This window comes from Phyllopteryx taeniolatus, chromosome 6 (genome assembly GCF_024500385.1).
Source record: "Phyllopteryx taeniolatus isolate TA_2022b chromosome 6, UOR_Ptae_1.2, whole genome shotgun sequence".
Classification (NCBI taxonomy): domain Eukaryota; kingdom Metazoa; phylum Chordata; class Actinopteri; order Syngnathiformes; family Syngnathidae; genus Phyllopteryx; species Phyllopteryx taeniolatus.
In genome coordinates, this window is record NC_084507.1 from 7,879,193 (window position 1) to 7,900,494 (window position 21,302).

Genomic DNA, 21,302 nt, shown 5'->3' on the forward strand with positions numbered 1-21,302 from the left:
CGAGAGAGAGCGAAAGAGCAAGAGCTAGTGTGCCCAGGACAAAGGAGCTTCGGCCTTTTATGCGCTTCAGTTATTAATACACTGCAATTAACAGTTATGTTCGTAATAGATTAAACTGATAATTATTTTTTCCATAAATGTATTATTATTCAGTTATTGGTTTGGTCCATAACATGTCAGAAAATAGTAAAAATAATAACTGATTAGTATAGAGGCTAACAACAGTGAAAAAATAAACCCAAATCATTTAGGGGATCTTAAGGACCTTTTAGAGGGGCTGAAGCCCCCCTAAAACAGGCCTAACGACGCCACTTTTCCAATCATAAGGTCGGCTCAAATTAAACTGTTAGTTGTCTGATATGAATGTATATAAATGACTGTTGTCATAAATTCATCAAAATAACTGAGAGACATCACATGCTTGCTTAAAACTGGGACCATTTGTGTTCCAAATGGAAATGACTTCTATTCCTGGGTTCCCCCAATGACTCACCAACACAGAAGGGTAAAAACGAGCTCAAACACTTTGAAGCCCCAAACTGAATTGACGTTTGATGTCAAAATATAATGGGATTCTGAATCTTCCTGCGATTGGCGGGCGACCAGTTCAGGGTGTACCCCGCCTCTCGCCCGAAGATAGCTGGCATAGGCGCCAGCATGCCCGCAACCCTTGTGAGGATAAGTGGTACAGAAAATGGATGGATCGATTCGGAATCTTCACTCCTTCGGCATCAAACAATTTTGTTTATGGCGTTTATTGCCTTTCGCATTCAATTGACAAACCGGATAGATGTCAAACTTAAACCAAACTTAAACCTGTCACAGACCTATGTTATGCATAAAACAGTAGGAAATACATGGATTTTGATGGCGTGGGACCTTTAATTATTTTATACACCCATTTATCACATATGATAAATTAAAACATTCATTCATTCATTGATCTTCCATACCACTTATCCTCACTAGGGTCGCAGGGGTGCTGGAGCCAACCCCAGCTGACTCTGGGCGAGAGGCGGGGTACAGTTTGTATGTTCTCCCCGTGCCTGCGTGGGTTTTCTCCGGGCACTCCGGTTTCCTCCAACATCCCAAAAACATGCATTAATTGGAGACTCTAAATTGCCCGTAGGCATGACTGTGACTGCGAATGGTTGTTTGTTTCTATGTGCCCTGCGATTGGCTGGCAACCAGTTCAGGGTGTGCCCCGCCTTCTTCCCGATGACAGCTGGGATAGGCTCCAGCACGCCCGCGACCCTAGTGAGGAGAAGCGGCTCAGAAAATGGATGGATGGAACCTACCATGCATGTTTTTTTGTATGTGGGAGGAAACCGGAGTCCCCAGAGAAAACTCCACACAGGCGAGGCCGGTTTTGAACCTGGGTGCTCAGAACTGTGAGGCAGATGTGCTAACCAGTTTTCCACTGTGCCGTCCAAATTAAAACATACTGGAGATAAAAATGTTTGGTTCATATACAGTATACAAGTATACAGTAAATGATGAAGTCATTAAACAGTAATGATGACTCATAAGTCAGTCCAAAAATGTTGAATGGAGGCAACAGGACTCTTCTTGAGAGATTCATGACCTGGATGACTGAGAATCTACACAGACACTCTCGATTTAGCTGTATCAATAGCTATCCACTATATGGTCTAACATTCACTGATAAAAACATGAAGAAAACATGATTTATTCAGATTTATTAAATCATATGTTTATGCAGTACAAACATGTTTACAGCTGCGGTCACTAAGCTGCTTGCATCCATCATCAGTGATCATCAATCATGTGTGAGTCACGCTGCCATATTTGATTCATCTCCATGGAGGCAACTTTATGAACATTCATAGTGATTGTGCAAGCAACATACCCGTCTGGCAATCATGTTCGCTGAGGCATGACATTACTTATTGGCCTTCAACGATTTGGCATATACAGACTCTGAATGCAGTGTGTGTTTGCCATATGAGTCTAATTGTCACAGTTTGCCACCATACTATGTGTATGTATAATATTCTAGACTTAAACTGTGATAGTGTTATGCACCAGTGTTTCTCTGGAAACTGCCATTAGGATTGTCCATAAAGATTGTTTTTCTTTCTTTTTTTAGTTTACTTTCAGATCCATTTCAAGCAAGCAAAAAAAAAGAGAAATAAAATACAAACCGTAGCCCCTCTAAAAGCTTGCACAACTCAAATGTTATTGTCCATCCATCCATTTTCTGAGCCGCTTCTCCTCACTAGGGTCGCGGGCGTGCTGGAGCCTATCCCAGCTGTCATCGGGCAGGAGGCGGGGTACACCCTGAACTGGTTGCCAGCCAATCGCAGGGCACATACAAACAAACAACCATTCGCAGGGCACATACAAACAAACAACCATTCGCACTCACATTCACACCTACAGGCAATTTAGAGTCTCCAATTAATGCATGTTTTTGGGATGTGGGAGGAAACCGGAGTGCCCGGAGAAAACCCACGCAGGCACGGGGAGAACATGCAAACTCCACACAGGTGGAGGCGGGGATTGAACCCGGGTCCTCAGAACTGTGAGGCTGACGCTCTAACCAGTCGCTCACCGTGCCGCCCAAATGTTATTGTCTTGTGAAGAAATAGTTCAGCCTTCTAGATTTCACAGTGGTAAACGAGTCTACATGAAGAAACTTCTGTGGCACCAGCTTTAGAAAAAGTAGATGATACATGCTATTCCAATAGGTACAGCACCACATAAATTATATATTATCAGCTGCATGAAGAGAATTCTCTGGAGATTTTTAAAAAAATGGTTGGAATAGGGCGGCACGGTGGCCGACTGGTTAGAGCGTCAGCCTCACAGTTCTGAGGACCCGGGTTCAATCCCCGGCCCCGCCTGTGTGGAGTTTGCATGTTCTCCCCGTGCCTGCGTGGGTTTTCTCCGGGCACTCCGGTTTCCTCCCACATCCCAAAAACATGCATTAATTGGAGACTCTAAATTGCCCATAGGCATGACTGTGAGTGTGAATGGTTGTTTGTTTGTATGTGCCCTGCGATTGGCTGGCAACCAGTTCAGGGTGTACCCCGCCTCCTGCCCGATGACAGCTGGGATAGGCTCCAGCACGCCCGCGACCCGAGTGAGGAGAAGCGGCTCAGAAAATGGATGGATGGATGGATGGATGGTTGGAATAGCGTTTGTGGCAACATTTCTTCGCAGACTGGAATGATTGCCATGCACATTAAGAATGCTGTTTCAAACTATTCCCAATAGCCCTAAGTATTCTTTGAAATCTCTAGTTTTCCAAAGCTTCTAGGAATACACAAAAGGGACCACGTGGTTTTATGATTGCCATTCCCAACAGGAACTGCTTGCAAATCATGGGATCAGCTTACTTGGTCAGGTTTGGAAAATATTTATGATTAAGCAACACTCTTTTCAACACACATTTTATCCAACTTATTGTCAAAGGAGGTGTTAGGCACATCCATCATAGTCTTTTGTTGAAACTAAGTTTCCAGAAGTGGCACCCCCATGAGAAAATGGGTGGCGGGGGTTGGGGGGTGGAGGGGAAGAAAAAAAAGAAAGAAAGAAAAACATAGGGATGATAGAGTCGGGGATATTTTTTATTCTCTGAACCAGATAAGGCGGCACGGTGGAAGACTGGTTAGAGCGTCAGCCTCACAGTTCTGAGGACCTGGGTTCAATCCCCGACCCCGCCTGTGTGGAGTTTGCATGTTCTCTCCGGGCACTCCGGTTTCCTCCCACATCCCAAAAACATGCATGGTAGTTTAATTGACAACTATAAATTGCCCATAGGTGTGAATGTGAGTGCGAATGGTTGTTTGTTTGTATGTGCCCTGCGATTGGCTGGCAACCAGTTCAGGGTGTACCCCGCCTCCTGCCCGATGATAGCTGCGATAGGCTGGCTGGATGGATGGATGGATGGATGAACCAGATAACTCCAGAAATAAAAGTGGTGTTGTGAATAAACATATACAGTATATCACCTAAGTCACAATATCATACAACCCCAATTCCAATGAAGTTGGGACGTTGTTAAACATAAATAAAAACAGAATACAATGATTTGTAAATCATGTTCAACGTATATTTAATTGAGTACACTACAAAGACAAGATATTTAATGTTCAAACTGTTAAACTTTATTGTTTTAGCAAATAATCATTAATTTAGAATTTTATGGCTGCAACACGTTCCAAAAAAGCTTGGACAGGTGGCAAAAGAGACTGAGAAAGTTGAGGAATGCTCATCAAACACCTGTTTGGAACACGTGCTGGAGCATATCTCAGCTATCATCGGACAGGAGGCGGGGTACACCTTGAACTGGTTGCCAGCCAATCGCAGGGCACATACAAACAAACAACCAATCGCACTCACATTCACACCTACGGGCAATTTAGAGTCTCCAATTCATGCATGTTTTTGGGATGTGGGAGGAAACCGGAGTGCCCGGAGAAAACCCACGCAGGCACAGGGAGAACATGCAAACTCCACACAGGCGGGGTCGGGGATTGAACCCCGGTCCTCAGAACTGTGAGGCTGACGCTCTAACCAGTCATCCACCGTGCCGCCACACATTTCAAATTGTTTTTGAAATTATGGACGTCGTGTCCTCCGGGCCAAAAAGGAAAAGAACCATCAGAATCAGAATCATCTTTATTTGCCATGTATGTCCAAAAGCCAGCATCTGTGATGGTACGGGGCTGTGTTAGTGCCAATGGCATGGGTACATACAGCTTTTGGAGAAACATATGCTGCCATCCAAGCAACATCTTTTTCATGGACGCCCCTGCTTATTTCAGCAAGACAATGCCAAACCACATTCTGCATGTGTTACGACAGCGTGGCTTCGTAGTAAAAGAGTGCGGTTCCTTGACTGGCCTGCCTGCAGTCCAGACCTGTCTCCCATTGAAAATGTGTGGCGCATTATGAAGCGTAAAATACGACAACGGAGACCCCGGACTGTTGACCAGCTGAAACTGTACATCAAGCAAGAATGGGAAAGAATTCCACCTACAAAGCTTCAACAATTAGTGTCCTGAGTTCCCAAACGTTTATTGAATGTTGTTAAAAGAAAAGGTGATGAAACACAGTGGTAAACATGACCCTGTCCCAGCTTTTTTGTAACGTGCTGCAGCCATAAAATTAGTTAATGATTATTTGCTAAAAACAATGAAGTTTATCAGTTTGAACATTAAATATCTTGTCTTTGGAGTGTATTCAATTAAATATAGGTTGAACATGATTTGCAAATCATTGTATTCTGTTTTTCTTCATGTTTAACGCAATGTCCCAACTTCATTGGAATTGGGGTTGTACTTCCTATGTTCTACTGGTGGTTGCTTTATTTTCCTGTGTTTTGTTTGCGTTGCGCTAAGGTGGAGAAATTGTGCGACAGTCAGTGCACTGCAGGCTTGCACAGAAAGAGTAATCGGAGCTATGCGTTTATATTACACCAACAGCAAGGCGGCTTTAACAGGTGTCTCATATGAAAGTGCAAATCATGTTAGTTAGCCTACTCTTTTTTTCCCCCTTAGACATGGCACAAAATCAGTTCTTACCTAATTCTGAAGACAGCACAGTCTTTTCTGGTCAAAAATGACCCAAACCTGTGTTAACAGGAGAGAAAAACCCTTAAATGTTGTTTTTACAACATGAAATGTGATGACTTTTCCTAAAGAAACTCAAACATTAGAAAAATCAAGGGTTTGCCTTTATCTTTCCCTCGAAGCAAAAAAGCACAAACAAAAAAGCATACAACGATTGTCTTTTCAATTGTCATTTCTTTATCTGGCAGTCAAAAATCACAGTGACATGCCCAGTTATGTGTTTAAAAAACACAGATGCTGATATACATACACATATTCGAAAGCTCTAAAACGTTTTTGGGCAGATGTACCTTACCTTTACAAAATATTCATTGACAGGGGTATGCAAATTAATGATAAGGTCAGAAGGACATGCAATTGGTGCGCATGCACTTGGTACTTGCCTGGTATATAAATGACAGTATTTTTTTAAAGGATCTTTACAGCTCTGTCTGAATGTGGATCATTTTGAGAAACTTACCACAAGTGAGTAAGATTTCTTTAATGATAAAGATAATTCATTTTATGAATAAGCATATAGGCGGCACGGTGGCCGACTGGTTAGAGCGTCAGCCTCACAGTTCTGAGGTGCGGGGTTCAATCCCCGTCCCCGCCTGTGTGGAGTTTGCATGTTCTCCCCGTGCCTGCGTGGGTTTTCTCCGGGCACTCCGGTTTCCTCCCACATCCCAAAAACATGCATTAATTGGAGACCCTAAATTGCCCGTAGGCATGACTGTGAGTGCGAATGGTTGTTTGTTTCGTTGTGCCCTGCGATTGGCTGGCAACCAGTTCAGGGTGTACCCCGCCTCCTGCCCGATGACAGCTGGGATAGGCTCCAGCATGCCCGCGACCCTAGTGAGGAGAAGCGGCTCAGAAAATGGATGGATGGATGGAATAAGCATATATGCAGGAATCTATTTATGTCACTCGACCTCAGTTCATTGAATATCAAAGGATTTACTCTACATGTGTGTTTTGTTTCTTTTTTTTTTTCTCTTTATTTTGTGTTACTTAACCCAAAAGAGGACCAACCAAGAAGCATTCTTTTTTTTCATGTTAAATAAGCAGACTCACATTCAAAGCAGTAAGACTCCAGCATCAGAATACACTGGTGTCTCTTGATACCAAAATTAATGTTGAATGTTTTAATTGCAGTGTGGTTGTAATTAATCACAGTGGTTAACTTATGTTTGCACTTGTCAAACAGTTGGTGTTAAATACTACTTTGAAAAATGTGCATGTACATTTAACAAAGCTTTGAAAATGGTGAGAGTTGGACCCTGAAACAGATTATCACCATTAACTACAACTATTTCCTCTGTGGGAAAATTGTTTCTGATATTCTAATAAATTGAATCCCAGAACAGATTTTGATCGACCTTAAATGTTCCAATATATTTATGTGGTTTTACAGTAGTTGTTATTTGAACAATTTTAATCCACTGAAACTAACAAACATGACACATTTATTTTTCTACTCACCACATGAGTTTGGTGAAGGCTTAAATCCATCAAGCTGATCTCATTTTACATCGTTGCTTATTCTGCATTCTAAAATCAAAATAAGACCTTTTGGGAAAAGTGCTGCAAAATGGAGTTTTTCCAAGTGACGTTTGTTTTACACCATTCAGAGGTGTGTTTAAAATGTTGTCATTGAGCTTGTGGCTTTGCGTCATTTCATGAGAGGCATTCACACATGCTGGTGTTAGCTATCCCCTGTGGAACAATAACTGTCAGTTTCAACATTCATTTGGACCAAATGCATCGACTACACTTTGAATATGTGCACAGGCCAAAATAGAACACACCATGTCTCTTTTACTGTAATCTTTAAGTCTTTCCTCTGTTGTGATCACAGGATGTTTTCATATTTAGTAAATTCCCTTTCATCCCCCTGTCTTTGGGCAGCCCTGCTCCCCAGCTCCAATATTCTGTCGGCCATATGCTATGTATGTTTCTGGGACCGCAGCCAGAAGTGAGGAAGAGAATTATATTCACATTGTTGGTGCCAAAAGACACAGCACTGTGTTGCTTTAGAGACAGACACATGTCAAGGGGGGAAAAAAAGTGTTTAGCTATGTTGTAATGGTATTCCCCTTGTATATTGTTCCATAAATGACATAACTAATATGAAATTAAACTCAAATTGTCATTGTCAGATTAGTATTCATAATGGTCCAGAATATTCAAATAGTTGTGATGTGTGTACACTGAATGCAAGTTATGACTGCAGGACACCACTGACATTTTTGAAGTACTAAAGTAATACTATTATAACCTCTGTCAAGCTTACATCATGCAAGGCAAATATTACATTTATGAATTGTTTACTGGTCGGGTAGCTAATTTGTTAGTTAGGATTCAAGAAATACAAACCTCATTTGAACAAAGCTTTGTAGAGGGCTGGTACACGAGCAGACCCCATTAAAGTTTGGTGCAGATCGGCTAAAGGAATACATTTTTACTGTTTGCGTTACTATGGTGTGAATAAAATATTCCATTGTAGAATCCAAATGGCACAGTCCATTTGTCATTTTTCGTCAACTTCCAGGAAATATTAAGCTGCCTGCTAACTAACCAACAGGCATTTTTTTCATGGTCATAAGTCTTCATTCAGGACCAAAGACTTTCAATTTCAAATGGCGTTTAATATAATGCAAATGTTTTTAATGTGGTGACATGATAAAATAATTAAAACAACAGTAAAGTAACAAAATAACTTGTGGCTTACTGAAACTAAATGATGCAGGAAAAAATATTTCAAAATACAAAGAATGGGTGTGATGGTGTTATTATGACTTGTAAAAAAGCATTTATAGAAACACATACTGTACTTAAAACAGAACAAAGCAAATGGAAATTCAATAGGAGAAAAATTGGATTGTAGCTTATCTTTGCTCATAATAGTAGCTAGAGTAGATTGTATAAACTGATGGATGTTTAGATGGATACAACAGCAATGTCATTATTATATTACGTAGAACAACCACACAATGAATGTAGACTAATTATGCTATGCTGATATTTGTACAATTAGTGCGAATAGGAAATCTAATAATCTCAGTGATGCAATGACATACTGACGAATTATAATAAACCAGATGTGTACAGTGTATGAAACATACTGTATGTTGATATGCATATTGTGTATTCATAATAGTTAATAATAATAATTGCACATTGAAATTTGAGAGAAATTAAAGACATTACAATAAGGAAAATAAAAATGCGCTACTAATACAGTTACATATTGTACAGTCACATTTTAACAATGAATGCAAGTTAGGAGGGAAAGACATGGATAATAACATTGTACAGGACAGATGTCAATATGCATAATATTGGTGATGATAACAATATAACTACTTGCACAGTGTCCAGGAATAATTTATCCTACTACCTGACTCACACATCTCCAGCTTCAGTCCCATGATGTCACCCACTACTTAATGAGTTCTTTGATCTGTTTGGATCCCCCAGCAGACAACAGCAAAGTAGATTCCACTTGCGACCACAGGTAGAAGATCTCCAAAATCTTGCTGCACATATTGAAGGATCTGAGCTTCCTCAAAAAAAAAAAAGAAAAGTGCTCTATTGTTGGTATTCCATTTCAGTCCATTGTTGAAGTCCTTCTCCATGATGGTAACAGGATGAGTGGTGGTCCTGGTCCTCCCAAAGTCCACAACCAGCTCCTCAGCTTTTTTTATCTTAAGCACTAGAGGATTAGCGACACAACAGACACATTATAAAAAGTTTTTGTCAGCTGCAGCATGTTTTCCATCCATGAATTTTCTATACCAAATTTCCTTATTAGGGTTATGTCTGAGCTAGAGCCTATCTCAGCTGACTTTGGGCAAGAGGCGACGTACTACTAGGACTGGTCGGCAGCCAATCGCAGGGCACATATGGACAACCAACCATTCACACTCACTTACACACATGTGTATAATTTAAAGTATTGTATCAACCTAAAATGCATGCTGCATGTTTTTGGAAAGTACGAGTAAGACGGAGCACCCGGAGAAGCCCCACATAAGTACAAGCAGAACCCTCAAACTCTACACAGGAAGGCCGCAGCTGAGATTTGAAACCCGAACCTCAGAACTGTGAGGCAGACATACTAACCACTAGGCCCTCCCTATTTTTTCTTGCATGACATCAATTCGAAATATAACAAATTTACTGGTGTGTGCACATTTTGTTGCACAGTTTTAGTCGTTGATTTCATCATTAGCCACCCGCTTTTGTTTCCCACAGAACCGTCTGGCTGGAACAAACGCCCCTCTTGTCAATCCTATGAGTTTTTTAGTGATAATAGAGTATAATTCACCTCAGACTCAGCATAGTGTTACACCTATTATGACCACAAGCCACAATTGTAGCACTATATTTCAGTCTTGTTTTGACATTCTGACAAAGATAAATGATAAAAATCATTTCCATGGCCACAACAATAATACAACTGGTTGAAAGCCATATTAATCTAAAATAGTATTCACTTGCATTGTAGTTTTTTTTTGTTTCGTTTTTTGTTTTTAGACAAATAGGAGTGTTATTATTTGCATGCGCTGAGTGTTCTCACACTCAAATCTTGATTTAGGATTTGCATGTTCATCTTGTGTGGTATGAATATCAGCTGTGAGCCTTAACTGAACCATATATTTCACAATTGTATTTATTTTTTCTAAAAGTGCTAACATGTTGGGCTATCCATTGCACGTGCGTAATGAGGAATGCCATGCAATGTGCTGCACCTAAAATTGCAGTGACAATTCTAAATTCATGCATTGTTTGGTGCTTAATGCTCTGTGGTGTCCTCCGTTACTGTATGGACAACAAAATATGGTACATACAGTAAATGATAAAAGGGCTTTCACTTGCGCTTTTCAAAATTCAAGGTAATCAAAGCGCTTTAACACCATCTCCTCATTCACTTACTGATGACGCAGCATCAGAAGCATCTGGGAGTTCAATAGCTTGCTCAAGAACACTTCCACATGGTCCCCGTGGCTCAGGATCAAACACAATGTTTATGATGAAATCTCAAGGTTAACAACATGTAGGCTTACCTAGTTTAGTTTACCACTATCTGACTATTTGACATTATTCTCACAGCAATGGGCCTACGAAGTCACCAACACTGACATATCCTTTCATCCCCTATGCTCTGGTGGTGGGGGCAGTGGCGCGCTTGGAGCATTGGGTGTGGGGGCGGTGGTCCTGTATCCGTGCCCCTCCCTTTGGGACTGGTCGGGGCACTTCAGTTGGGCTGGGGGACCGCCCTTGGTCTTGGGAAATGGGTGGCGTCCCCCTGGTTGGGTCCTCCGCGAGATGGGCCCACCCTTCCTCAATGTGCCGGCTCCGTACACCAGTTGACTAACATGCATGTGTTATGGTGTTCATTCACTAATAAGTTCCATAGACATGCTATAGGCTTGACTTGCTTGTGCTGGGACCACTAATAATAACACAGGTTATATTAAGATATCAACTCGTAGGTTTCTGTTATGTCAAGCAGAATGGAGGATCGGTATCCCTTTTATGCCGGAACAGTTCTACTGTGTCACAGTGGAGTTTTTAAGCTGCCGCTATGGTTTCTTAGTATTATAATTGATATTTATTGAAAATCAGAGTCGATCAGTCGAACAGAACAAAGTTTCTTGGGGGGAGTGAGAAACGAAGACAAAGACAAAGCACTAATTGTAAACAAGATGAGAAAAGTAAATCATTACATATCTATAAAAATGAAACATTAGATATGAGAGTTGTATGGGGCAGTAGTGCGACACCCTGTGAGGGAAGGGCAGGACAAGATAGGACAGGACAAGGACAGGAGAAGAAGCATCCAGGACAAGGGTTGTGAACCCGTCTGTACAACTGAAGTGTGGTGGGAGTGACTATGTTAATTATAAAAGTCTATAGGACGAGAGTGTGAGTGAGGGGATACCCAAGCAATTCGCATATTCACGAGTTATTTTTCGCAATAAGTGAGTGACGCCACAACCAGCGAAAAAGTCCCAGGGGTGTGTGCCATAGGTCACATGCAAGTGAATTGACACCATTTCGCGTGCACAATGACTGACAGAAGTGTCCTGTAATTGCTGTGCTTGCACCGCGGTGCCTGAGGACCCCTCCCAATCCCTCGAGAGGCGGGATCAGGCCCAGGAGTCTACCCGAGAGCAGCCCGGCGGACGGGATACGTCCCACACCGAGGGACCCAGGGCGGTCCACCGGCCCCACCGAGGTGCCTCAACGCCCGGAGGAGGCAGCAGTGACCCAAGGCCACCACCCCCCCCAGACAACCCACACCACCCCCGCCATCCTGCCGCCCCACGCGCCCCCTGCCTCCACTCCCAGGAGAGCAAGACGCCTCCCCAACCTGCAGGGCCCACGATGCAGCCAGTCCCCGCCCAGCCCGAGGGCGGGACGGAGTCCCTTGTTTGTTGGAAAGGAAGGTGGATAGGGCGCCCGACAAGGGAACGATAAGGGGGGGCAGGGAGCAGCCGCAGAATGATAAGGGGGGGCAGGGAGCAGCCACGGGGCATGAGAGGGGAGCCCCAAAGCCAAGCAGTCATCCAGCCCTCTGCTTAAAAAATAAGCAGAGGGAGTATTTCATACTCCCCTGCTGCACACCAAAACTGTTCCAACACAAAAGGCATACAGATCCACCATTACGCATGGCCATGCAGCTAAACAGAACAGGTAAAAAAAAAAAAAAATCCTTTCATCCATTATCCATCCGTTCATCCAGCCATCCAGCCATCCATTTCTTTGCCGGTTATCCTCTTCAGGGTCAAAGGGAGCTAAAGTCTATCCCAGCTGAATCCAGACGGAAGGTGGACTACATCCTGTACAGGTCGCCAGTCAGTTGTAGGGCACAAAGAGAGACAGACACGCTCTCACTCACATTTATACTGTCACTGAGTCGGAACTGAATGCCATCCTTTTGTTAAAATGGTGTGTTTGGAATGGGTGCCACCCTGATAAAAAAATATAATTCAGTTGAGTGCAGTTCAGACTTAATGATGAGATATTGTGCCATGGGAGAACATTATAAACTGTTCTATTTGTTTTCACACCAAAAAAAAATAAAATAAATCAATAAATAAAATAACCAAAGCAGTTGAAAGGAATCATGTTGAGAACTATTGTGTTTTGATTTAGACCCAAGCACCCTTTATGATTCATTGATAAACTGTAAAAATGTTTGTGTAACACAGAACCGTCTTATTCAAAATACTAATGGTGATTGCAGAGTCCTGTAACGGAACACTGGTACTGAAATATGAAGTCTCTTGTCATTTGAGAATCAACTATTCTTCCTGTTTTGTGTAAGCAGGCAAGGGAACATAATGGTGAAACCACTGAAAGTAGTGCTTTCTAAGAAAGCATTGATAATTAATCACAGAAGTCAAGAGGCATTTATTTCCTTTGTCAAACTTCCTCTGTTGCTATGATTTCATTGTAGTGCTCTGCTTCTAACATGTCAACACGCTTAGGAATGAATTGAAGTCTCTGGCGTGAAAGTCCAAATTGCAACATTTCTTTTTCGTCAGGACTTCTTAAGGCTTGGATGAGCAAAAGCACAACTCTACTTTTCCATTTAAAACACCGCTTATTATGAACCAATGCCACAAACAATAACTGCAATAACAACATATATATATTGTTTATATATATATTTATACTCTCTCTCTCTCTGTCTATATATATATATATATATATATATATATATATATATATATATATATATACATATATATGTATATATATATAGACAGAGAGAGAGAGAGAGAGAGAGAGGGATAGAGAGTCTATATATATATAGACAGAGAGAGAGAGAGAGAGAGAGAGAGAGGGATAGAGAGAGAGAGAGAGAGTTTCACGATGTTTTGATAAAGCTTTTGTCTGTAGTTTTTGTAATGTTATATGAAAGTATTGTTTTGGGTAAGAATAAACGAAAGTTAAGTCAGCTATAGTGGCTGATATATACAGAATGCAGTTTTTCTATTGTCATCCATGGGCTTGGATCTGTGCTATGGTTGTAAATAGAGACAGAGGAAGCTAAGTGGGTGATCTTGTTGTTTCAGCCTAACAACACACAAGAAGCTAGGGGCAACCCCCAACTTCTCCCTCATCCGAGGTTGACTGACAGTCTGTAAACATTATCAGTCAACTAGCCAGCAACAGTCCAAACCATCCAGTCAACTGGATACTTAGTCAACCAGCTCCATGTATTCACATTCATCTACTCAGATAAAAGTCACAAATCTGTTATTCAACCAAACGGACAGACAGTCACTTCAGTCAACAGCTTTTGTTTCTTCGTATCTATTGGAATTTCCTGTCACTGTGTTCTCCACCCAAAACACCTGGTCACAAATACACACACATATACACAGAGAATCACAAGACGCACAAGCTGGCCAAGTGGCTGCTCCTTTGAATCTTAAGGCCTTTTCACACTGCACTTTTCCTGGTGCTTGCCGCGGGGCAGCGCACAAGGAAAACAGCGTCCCCGTGCAAGCGTGCCCATATTTGAAATAGCTCTGCCAGCTAATCTCCTATTGGATGCGCTGTTGAAGCCCATAAAATTAATAACGACCCATAACCAGGGTTGGGACGGTTACTTTAAAAATGTATTTCGATACAGTTACTAGTTACCTGTTACAATATATAGTGTATATATACACTACAATATTAAGGTAGTCTAACTTGATTACATTCGATTACTTTTACAGAAGAAATTCAATTATCAATAAAACATATCAAATATGTGTATATATTTTCTGTCTTGTTCTGTAAAAGTTTAATATGCATGTTTTTGGAATGCAGGAGCAGGAGGAATACAGAGCATTCGGGATTCAAATCCAAAACCTCAGAATTGTGAGACAAACGTCCAAACTTCTTGCTCACCGTGCTGCCTAGCTTCAGAACTAAGTTTTTAAAACCTATCCACATGGCTCAGTTTATGTTATATATCAAGTGAAATGGAGAAAAGAGGACAACTTGAATTTACAAAAGGCAGTCTTTGCAATAAGCAGTATCTTAACCCCTCCCCTACCTGACACACACACACATGCACAAACACATTCCCACACACAAATACACACACACACACACACCTCCCACTTTATGATTCAATGATGCACTGCTAGCTCTGGAAAAGGTTGGGGCTCAAAATCAACAACCAGCCTCTCCCTGTTTTAAAATTGCAATCCTGCAAAATAATCCCAATCTTTAATAAATATACCTGTAATCTGATTACATATTTTTTTGTACCTGTAGTGGAATACAGTTACTTTTTTTGTAATATGATTAAGTAATCCCTTTACATGTATTCCGTTAATCCCCAAGCCTGCCCATAACATAATAAATTTGCGCTTTTCAAAATGTAATAGCACTATAACGTAATAACTGGCCAATAACGTAAAAAAAAGTCCTGGACCTATAACATAATACCTTTGGGAAATAACGTAATAATTTATCACATTATTGGCTGGTTATTATATTATTTGCCTGGTAAAAAAAAATAATAATAATAATAATAATCTTTGAAAATTTAATAATTTAGCACATCAGAATCAGAATCATCTTTATTTGCCATGTCCAAAAAACAATTTGTCTCCAGTAGTTGGAGCTGCTCTAGTACCACAACAGACAGCCAATTGACAGAGAACACTTTTGAGACATAAAGACATTGACAAAAAAAAAAGAGTCACTGAGCAATAAAAGGTTGCTAGTTATCTGGTAATGCGGCGACTTTTTTTTTTTTTTTTTTTTTTTGACAATTGTGCAAAAAGATGCAGAGTCCTCTCGCACTTAGAGCAGGGATATTGCTTCAGTACTTCCACATAATGTTCTTTCCTCATGATGCCATCTATTTTGTGAAGTGCACCAGTCCCTCCAACAGGTAAACAACATGATCTTGCCATCCCTGTATTTCACAGTTTGGATGGTGTTCTCAGACTTGCAAGCTTCCATCATTTTTCCTCCAAACATAATGCACACAATTCTCTCATTATTCTGCCATTTAGCAAATGTACCGTATTTTCACGACCATAAGGCGCACTGCATTAAAAGGCGCGGTCTCAGTTACGGGGTCTATTTCTGGATTTAACACATAGATAAGGCGCCCCGTATTATTGGGCGGAGGCATGGTAAAGCATACGCTATCTTAAAACATACGGTAGCATGCATGCACGCTAAAACAATGTTTTTAAAAAGGCAGCGGGAGCAAAACTGAGTTTGGTTGTACTTCATTGAAGTATTTAACAATATATTAACGTTATTTTTTTATCAACCCTCATCCACAAATCCATCAAAGTGAACAGTGAAATGAACAGCTGGTTCTCCATCAAACACGGCAGGTTCCATCTCGTCATTGTCGGAGTCAGTCTCGTTGCCGTGCGGCTCCTCAGAAATGATGCCGGCTTTTACGAAAGCTCGAGCAACAGTGCAAGGAGACACGTTAGCGCAAGCATCCACAATCCATTCACAAATTGTGGCGTAACTCGCCAAGCACTGCCTCCTAGTCTTAGAAAAGCTGTGTTCGTCATCTGTCATCCATCGCTGCCACGCCGCTCGCAACTTCACTTTGAACGGCCTGTTTACACCGATGTCATGTCCAGCGGTTGGAGTTCCTTCGTCAAGCCTCCTGGAATGATGGCAAGCTCCGGGTTATTGCACTCAGTCGAATGGTGACTGTAGAGACGCTTCTCCTGGCTGTTCTTTGCTCATTAATCCATTGCTCGAGTTGGTCTTCCAACTCGGGCCACCTCGGTGCATAAGGTGGGCCGCATTATAAGGCGCCCCGTCCATTTTGGAGAAAATCTAAGAGTTTTAAGTGTGCCTTATGGTCGTGAAAATACGGTAAGTACTTGTGGTAATCCTAGTTGACATTAACAGGAAAAGTTTAGCCTAATTTCATGTCGGACTGAGAAAAACGTGTGTCAACTTCTCGTTTCAACTGTAGTGGATGTTATAGGTTCAGGACTTTTATTATGTTATTGGCCAGTTATTACGTTATGGGGCTATTAGATGTTTAAAAGGGCAGATTTATTGAGTTATGGGCCGTTATTATATTATGGGCTGTTATTACATTATGGGCTTCTACATGCGCCTTCTGCCATCACCGCAACGCCGCTCTCAGATTGACAAATGTTCAATTTGGGCATGACGCATCACTTACTATGTTACTGACAGATTATTAAGTTATCGGCCTGATGAAAAAAGGAAAATGTAAATGTAATAACTGAGCCCATAACGTAATATTGAATTACATGATTGACCTATTACATTTTTAAAAGGACAAATTTACGTTATGGGCCGTTATTACTTTATGGTGCGTTATAATGCAGTGGGTTTCTCTTGTAGAAGCCCATAACGTAATAAATTTGCCTTTTGAAAAATTGTAATAGGGCTATAACTTAATAACTGGCCAATAACACAATACAAGTCCTGAACCTAAAATATCCACTACATTTGGAGATAGCTTGAAAGGCTCAGGAGCAGCAGAAAGGACTAGAGATCATGCTTACCATCAAGTTAAATTCATAGGGAAATACATGGAGAGAGGGGGGGGCGAGAGAGACAGACAGAGACAGAGAGACAGCGGCATAGCACTTGAATCTGGGGCCCCCTACATAAGCCTCGTGAAGAAGGGCCCCTGGCAAGAAATAGTTTTGTCAACAGGGGGTTTGGGGGGGGGGTAGTGGTTGTGGTCGAAGTGTCCTGATTGCAAATCATTCATTGCGGGCGTAGCGTGGCTGGGGGTCAGCGGTGGGCAGAGGGTTTTGTTCGATCGAAAATTATTTGCCCACAGGTGGGGCTGACGGAGTTTCAAAATAGTGGGGCCCTTGTTTTATTAAATTAGAAACATATTAGTATAATCTAAACCCTGAATAATAATAATACTAGTTTGGCATTCTGCGAGAAATCTATATGATTGTTATTGAAAAATTAAGTTAAAAAACATTTGCAATCTGGCTTCAAACCATCAGCACCCCGTAAATGCATTACATGCCTCAAACCTAGACCACTACTCTCTTAAGCCTGAGAGAGCAAGAACTTGCTGTAATGCATTTTTTGTTACAGTAACAAGTTACAACATAGCTTACCTGCTATTAAATGTAAAAGTTGCACTTGGAAAAAGGACTGAAATGAAAAACCTTGATGAGAACTTGAATGTTTGCATCAGTCATCTGACCCAGGCACTTGTCATTTATAGCATGTACCTCACGTGTGACGTTACATTTTAAATCACACGCAGAAACACATGAAAGACAAAGTACAAAGAGCTAAAATCACTTCTCCAACCGCACGCACATTAACGCTCTCCGAACAGGTGTATCTATCCTCCCATGAGAAACACTCTGGCCAAAATAACCAGAGCAAATGGTTGCAACGCCAATAAAACAGAACAGCCTCTGAAGTTGCTCTTTCACTGCCTTGTCTAGACAGAATACATTATTCCATAACAAGGTTCGCAGAGCAAGTCTGCGAAAAGGATTGAGAGTCGGTGTGATTGTGTGTTATGTCATTTGCATTCACTTAAAGACAACTCCTTTTGCAGCTGGGACACACAATATTGCACTAATATGATAACATTATGGACAAACGTTTTGGGACACCAGACCACACCTACAGGAGTGAAAACTGAACAAAATATAGAGTTCCCCTCCCCCCACCTTCCAGAATCTCGTGTGTCTGTGTGTGGGAATTTTTGTCCATTTTTGTCCATTCAGCCGGAAGAGTATTTGTTGAGCTCAGAGGTCACTGATATTGGAAAAGAGGGTCTGGCTTAAATCTCTGTTCTTGTTCATCAATTTGATGAAGCAAGGGCTCGCATGTTCTTCCATGTCAAATTTATCCAAGAATGCCTTTATTGACCTTGCTCTGTGTCCTGGGGCAAACTGTCCCCAAAATAAATAAAACAGATTTGTCCAAAATGTCTTGTGAGATGAAGATCCCAGGAGAAACCAGGAGATCAACCTCTGATTGAGTAATTAACTGACTAGGTTGTGTCAATACTTTGGACCCTACATTGCGGCTCGGTGACCATGTCATCTGTCGCAAGGATTCTTGTACTCATCAGTAAAGATGGGTGTGACTGTTTTGTTGAAGATCTTCGGCCCCAGAACTGTATTGTGCAATCTTGTGCTTAACAAGACGATTAGTTGTGACCATATCTGTATCTTTGTATGAGACCCCAAAAGCAACAGGACGCCTCTACTTCACTGTTGCCGATTTAGGTTAGTAGCTCTTCCTCAAACTTTGCAGAGTTTAACTTTGTTTCTATAGTGCAGGCCACCCAGAAAGACGTCTTTTGAGTGTCCACAGTGATACCTTTAAGCAGATGGTAAAGCTTCAAATTCTGAAGTGATTCTTAGTGTTGTGCATTTTCCTTCTGTGAACGCTGTTTTCACTCCAACGATCTTTTTATTTTCTTTGTGCTCGTAGAACTTTTTTTCCAGCACGTCTGCTATGACCATATATATTTGAGAGCTTTTTGTGCTTCAAAAGGGAGACATACTCTCTCGATACCAGCCTCTTTTATCAAGTCCAATAAGAATTAGCCTATCATTTTTTGAACAGATGAACAAAAAGCGCTGCAGTTAACCTCCCCACTTATCGGCACATCGTGTCTCCTAATTAGCTGTATTATATGCAAAGAAAATTGTGTTTCTCTTTGCATTTTTGCTTCAGCTAAAGAAATAAAACAAAACAACATGTTCTATTGAGAAATGTGTCTATTCATGTGATTTTTGACACTGGTAAAGATGGGATTTTTAGTAAAATAATGCACAGTAACATGCAATACAGTACTGCATAGGGAGAACACTACACACAAAACATAGCAGCTAGAGCCCAACACATGGAGCCAATTGGGAAACAGAAGAGGTCAGACAGAAAACAATGAAGCCATTCAATTCCAATTGTATACTCAGAAGAGTAAAGTGGTTTTCCATGTAGATCAGACGATATGGAAAGCAGAACTCCATTCGGTAGAATGTCATCTATTTGTCAGTCGGCAAAGTACTTCGTGGTTCATAGAAGATGACCGAAGATGTTACCAACAGATGGATGGTGCCAATTTTTATTCAGTGACGTGAACTGTTCCACTGATGCCATAGTGACACACTTTTATTCAGATTCTCAAGAAAATTCAATGATTCTCAAGAAAATTCAATGAGTTCTGTTGCACAACGATAATTGTCAAGATTGTGTATATATATATATATATATATATAAAACTCAAAAAGTTCAATTGTTTTCAGTGTTTTGCTCAAGAAAAACAACATATTGAACTAAGAAAAATTTGGTTCTGAGTATATGCTTTTTGAACACAAATCATTTATCTATTTATCTATAGCTCATTGGATTATATCATGTAACTTTTGAAGTTACATGGTAAACTGCGTAGATATCTCAACTTTCTATGGATAGTTATTGCAGACATTCAATAAGTTTAAAATCATGAGTTTCACAGTCTATAATTTCATCACACAGAACCACAATCCCTCACTTATGGAAATTTTGTGATTCAGCTATGCATATCTTAATTATGTGTTGCATCAGCAGTGTGAAAAAAAGCTACCCATCAGCTACCTACCACCCTGCCAAGTGTGCATGTCTGAGGCTCATACAATTGACCTCCAACAGTGAGTGTGTCTCTGCAGCACCCTGTGGCAGGCCTCAAGTTGGACCACACATAAATATACTGTGAAGACAGTCTACATGGATTGCGCAAAGAATGCCAGCTTAACATAAACTGACATACTATCAATCAGTGAAAACTTGTATATGAAAACAATTCAACTGTCTTACAATGTCAGCAAGAATGACAAGCTGTCCAGTGACTGGAAGACATTTTTTCTACAAACCTCACCAGAAAACTTAAAGTGAGGCACGTGGCTGCTCTATTCACACAATACCACAAAGGGACCAACACGTGTGTTGCATTTTCCGCAAGTTCATTGATTTGTGACTCCAATCACTTTTTCCATTACTTGGCACAGATGATTGCTGTATGAGTGAAGACGTACATGGCAAAGCCCAAACAGTATACCCAAAACGGTGTTTCCAGCTTTTGTGGGAAATTAACACTCCATGCAGGTTGCTGGTGGTTGGGTTGTTGATATTGCATGAGATAATATTTTTTTTTCTAATACTTTCAGATCAATGGGGGACAGATCCCAATATTTCCATGATGGTGTTACATGGACTAACTCTACTGAGAAGTAAGATCCATTCATTCATTCATCTTTCGTTCCGCTTATCCTCACTATGGTCGCGGGCGTGCTGGAGCCTATCCCAGCAATGTTTGGGCGAGAGGCGAGGTACACCCTGAACTGGTCGCCAGCCAATCGCAGAGCACATATAAGCAACCATTTGCGCACACATTCACACCTAAGGGCAATTTAGAGTCGTCAATCAACCTACCATGCATGTTTTTGGGATGTGGGAGGAAACCGGAGTGCCCGGAGAAAACCCACGCAGGCACGGGGAGAACATGCAAAATCCACACAGGGGAGGCCGGATTTGAACCCGGGTCCTCAGAACTGTGAGGCGGATGTGCTAACCAGTTGTTCACCGTTTCTTAGTTTTTTTTTTTGTCTTTTTTTTTTCTTGGTATAGGGATGTAGGTGGGAAGCATAACGCAATAGCTGACAAGAAAAGTGGCAAAATATAATATGACACAAAGACTGCACAAATCCAAGC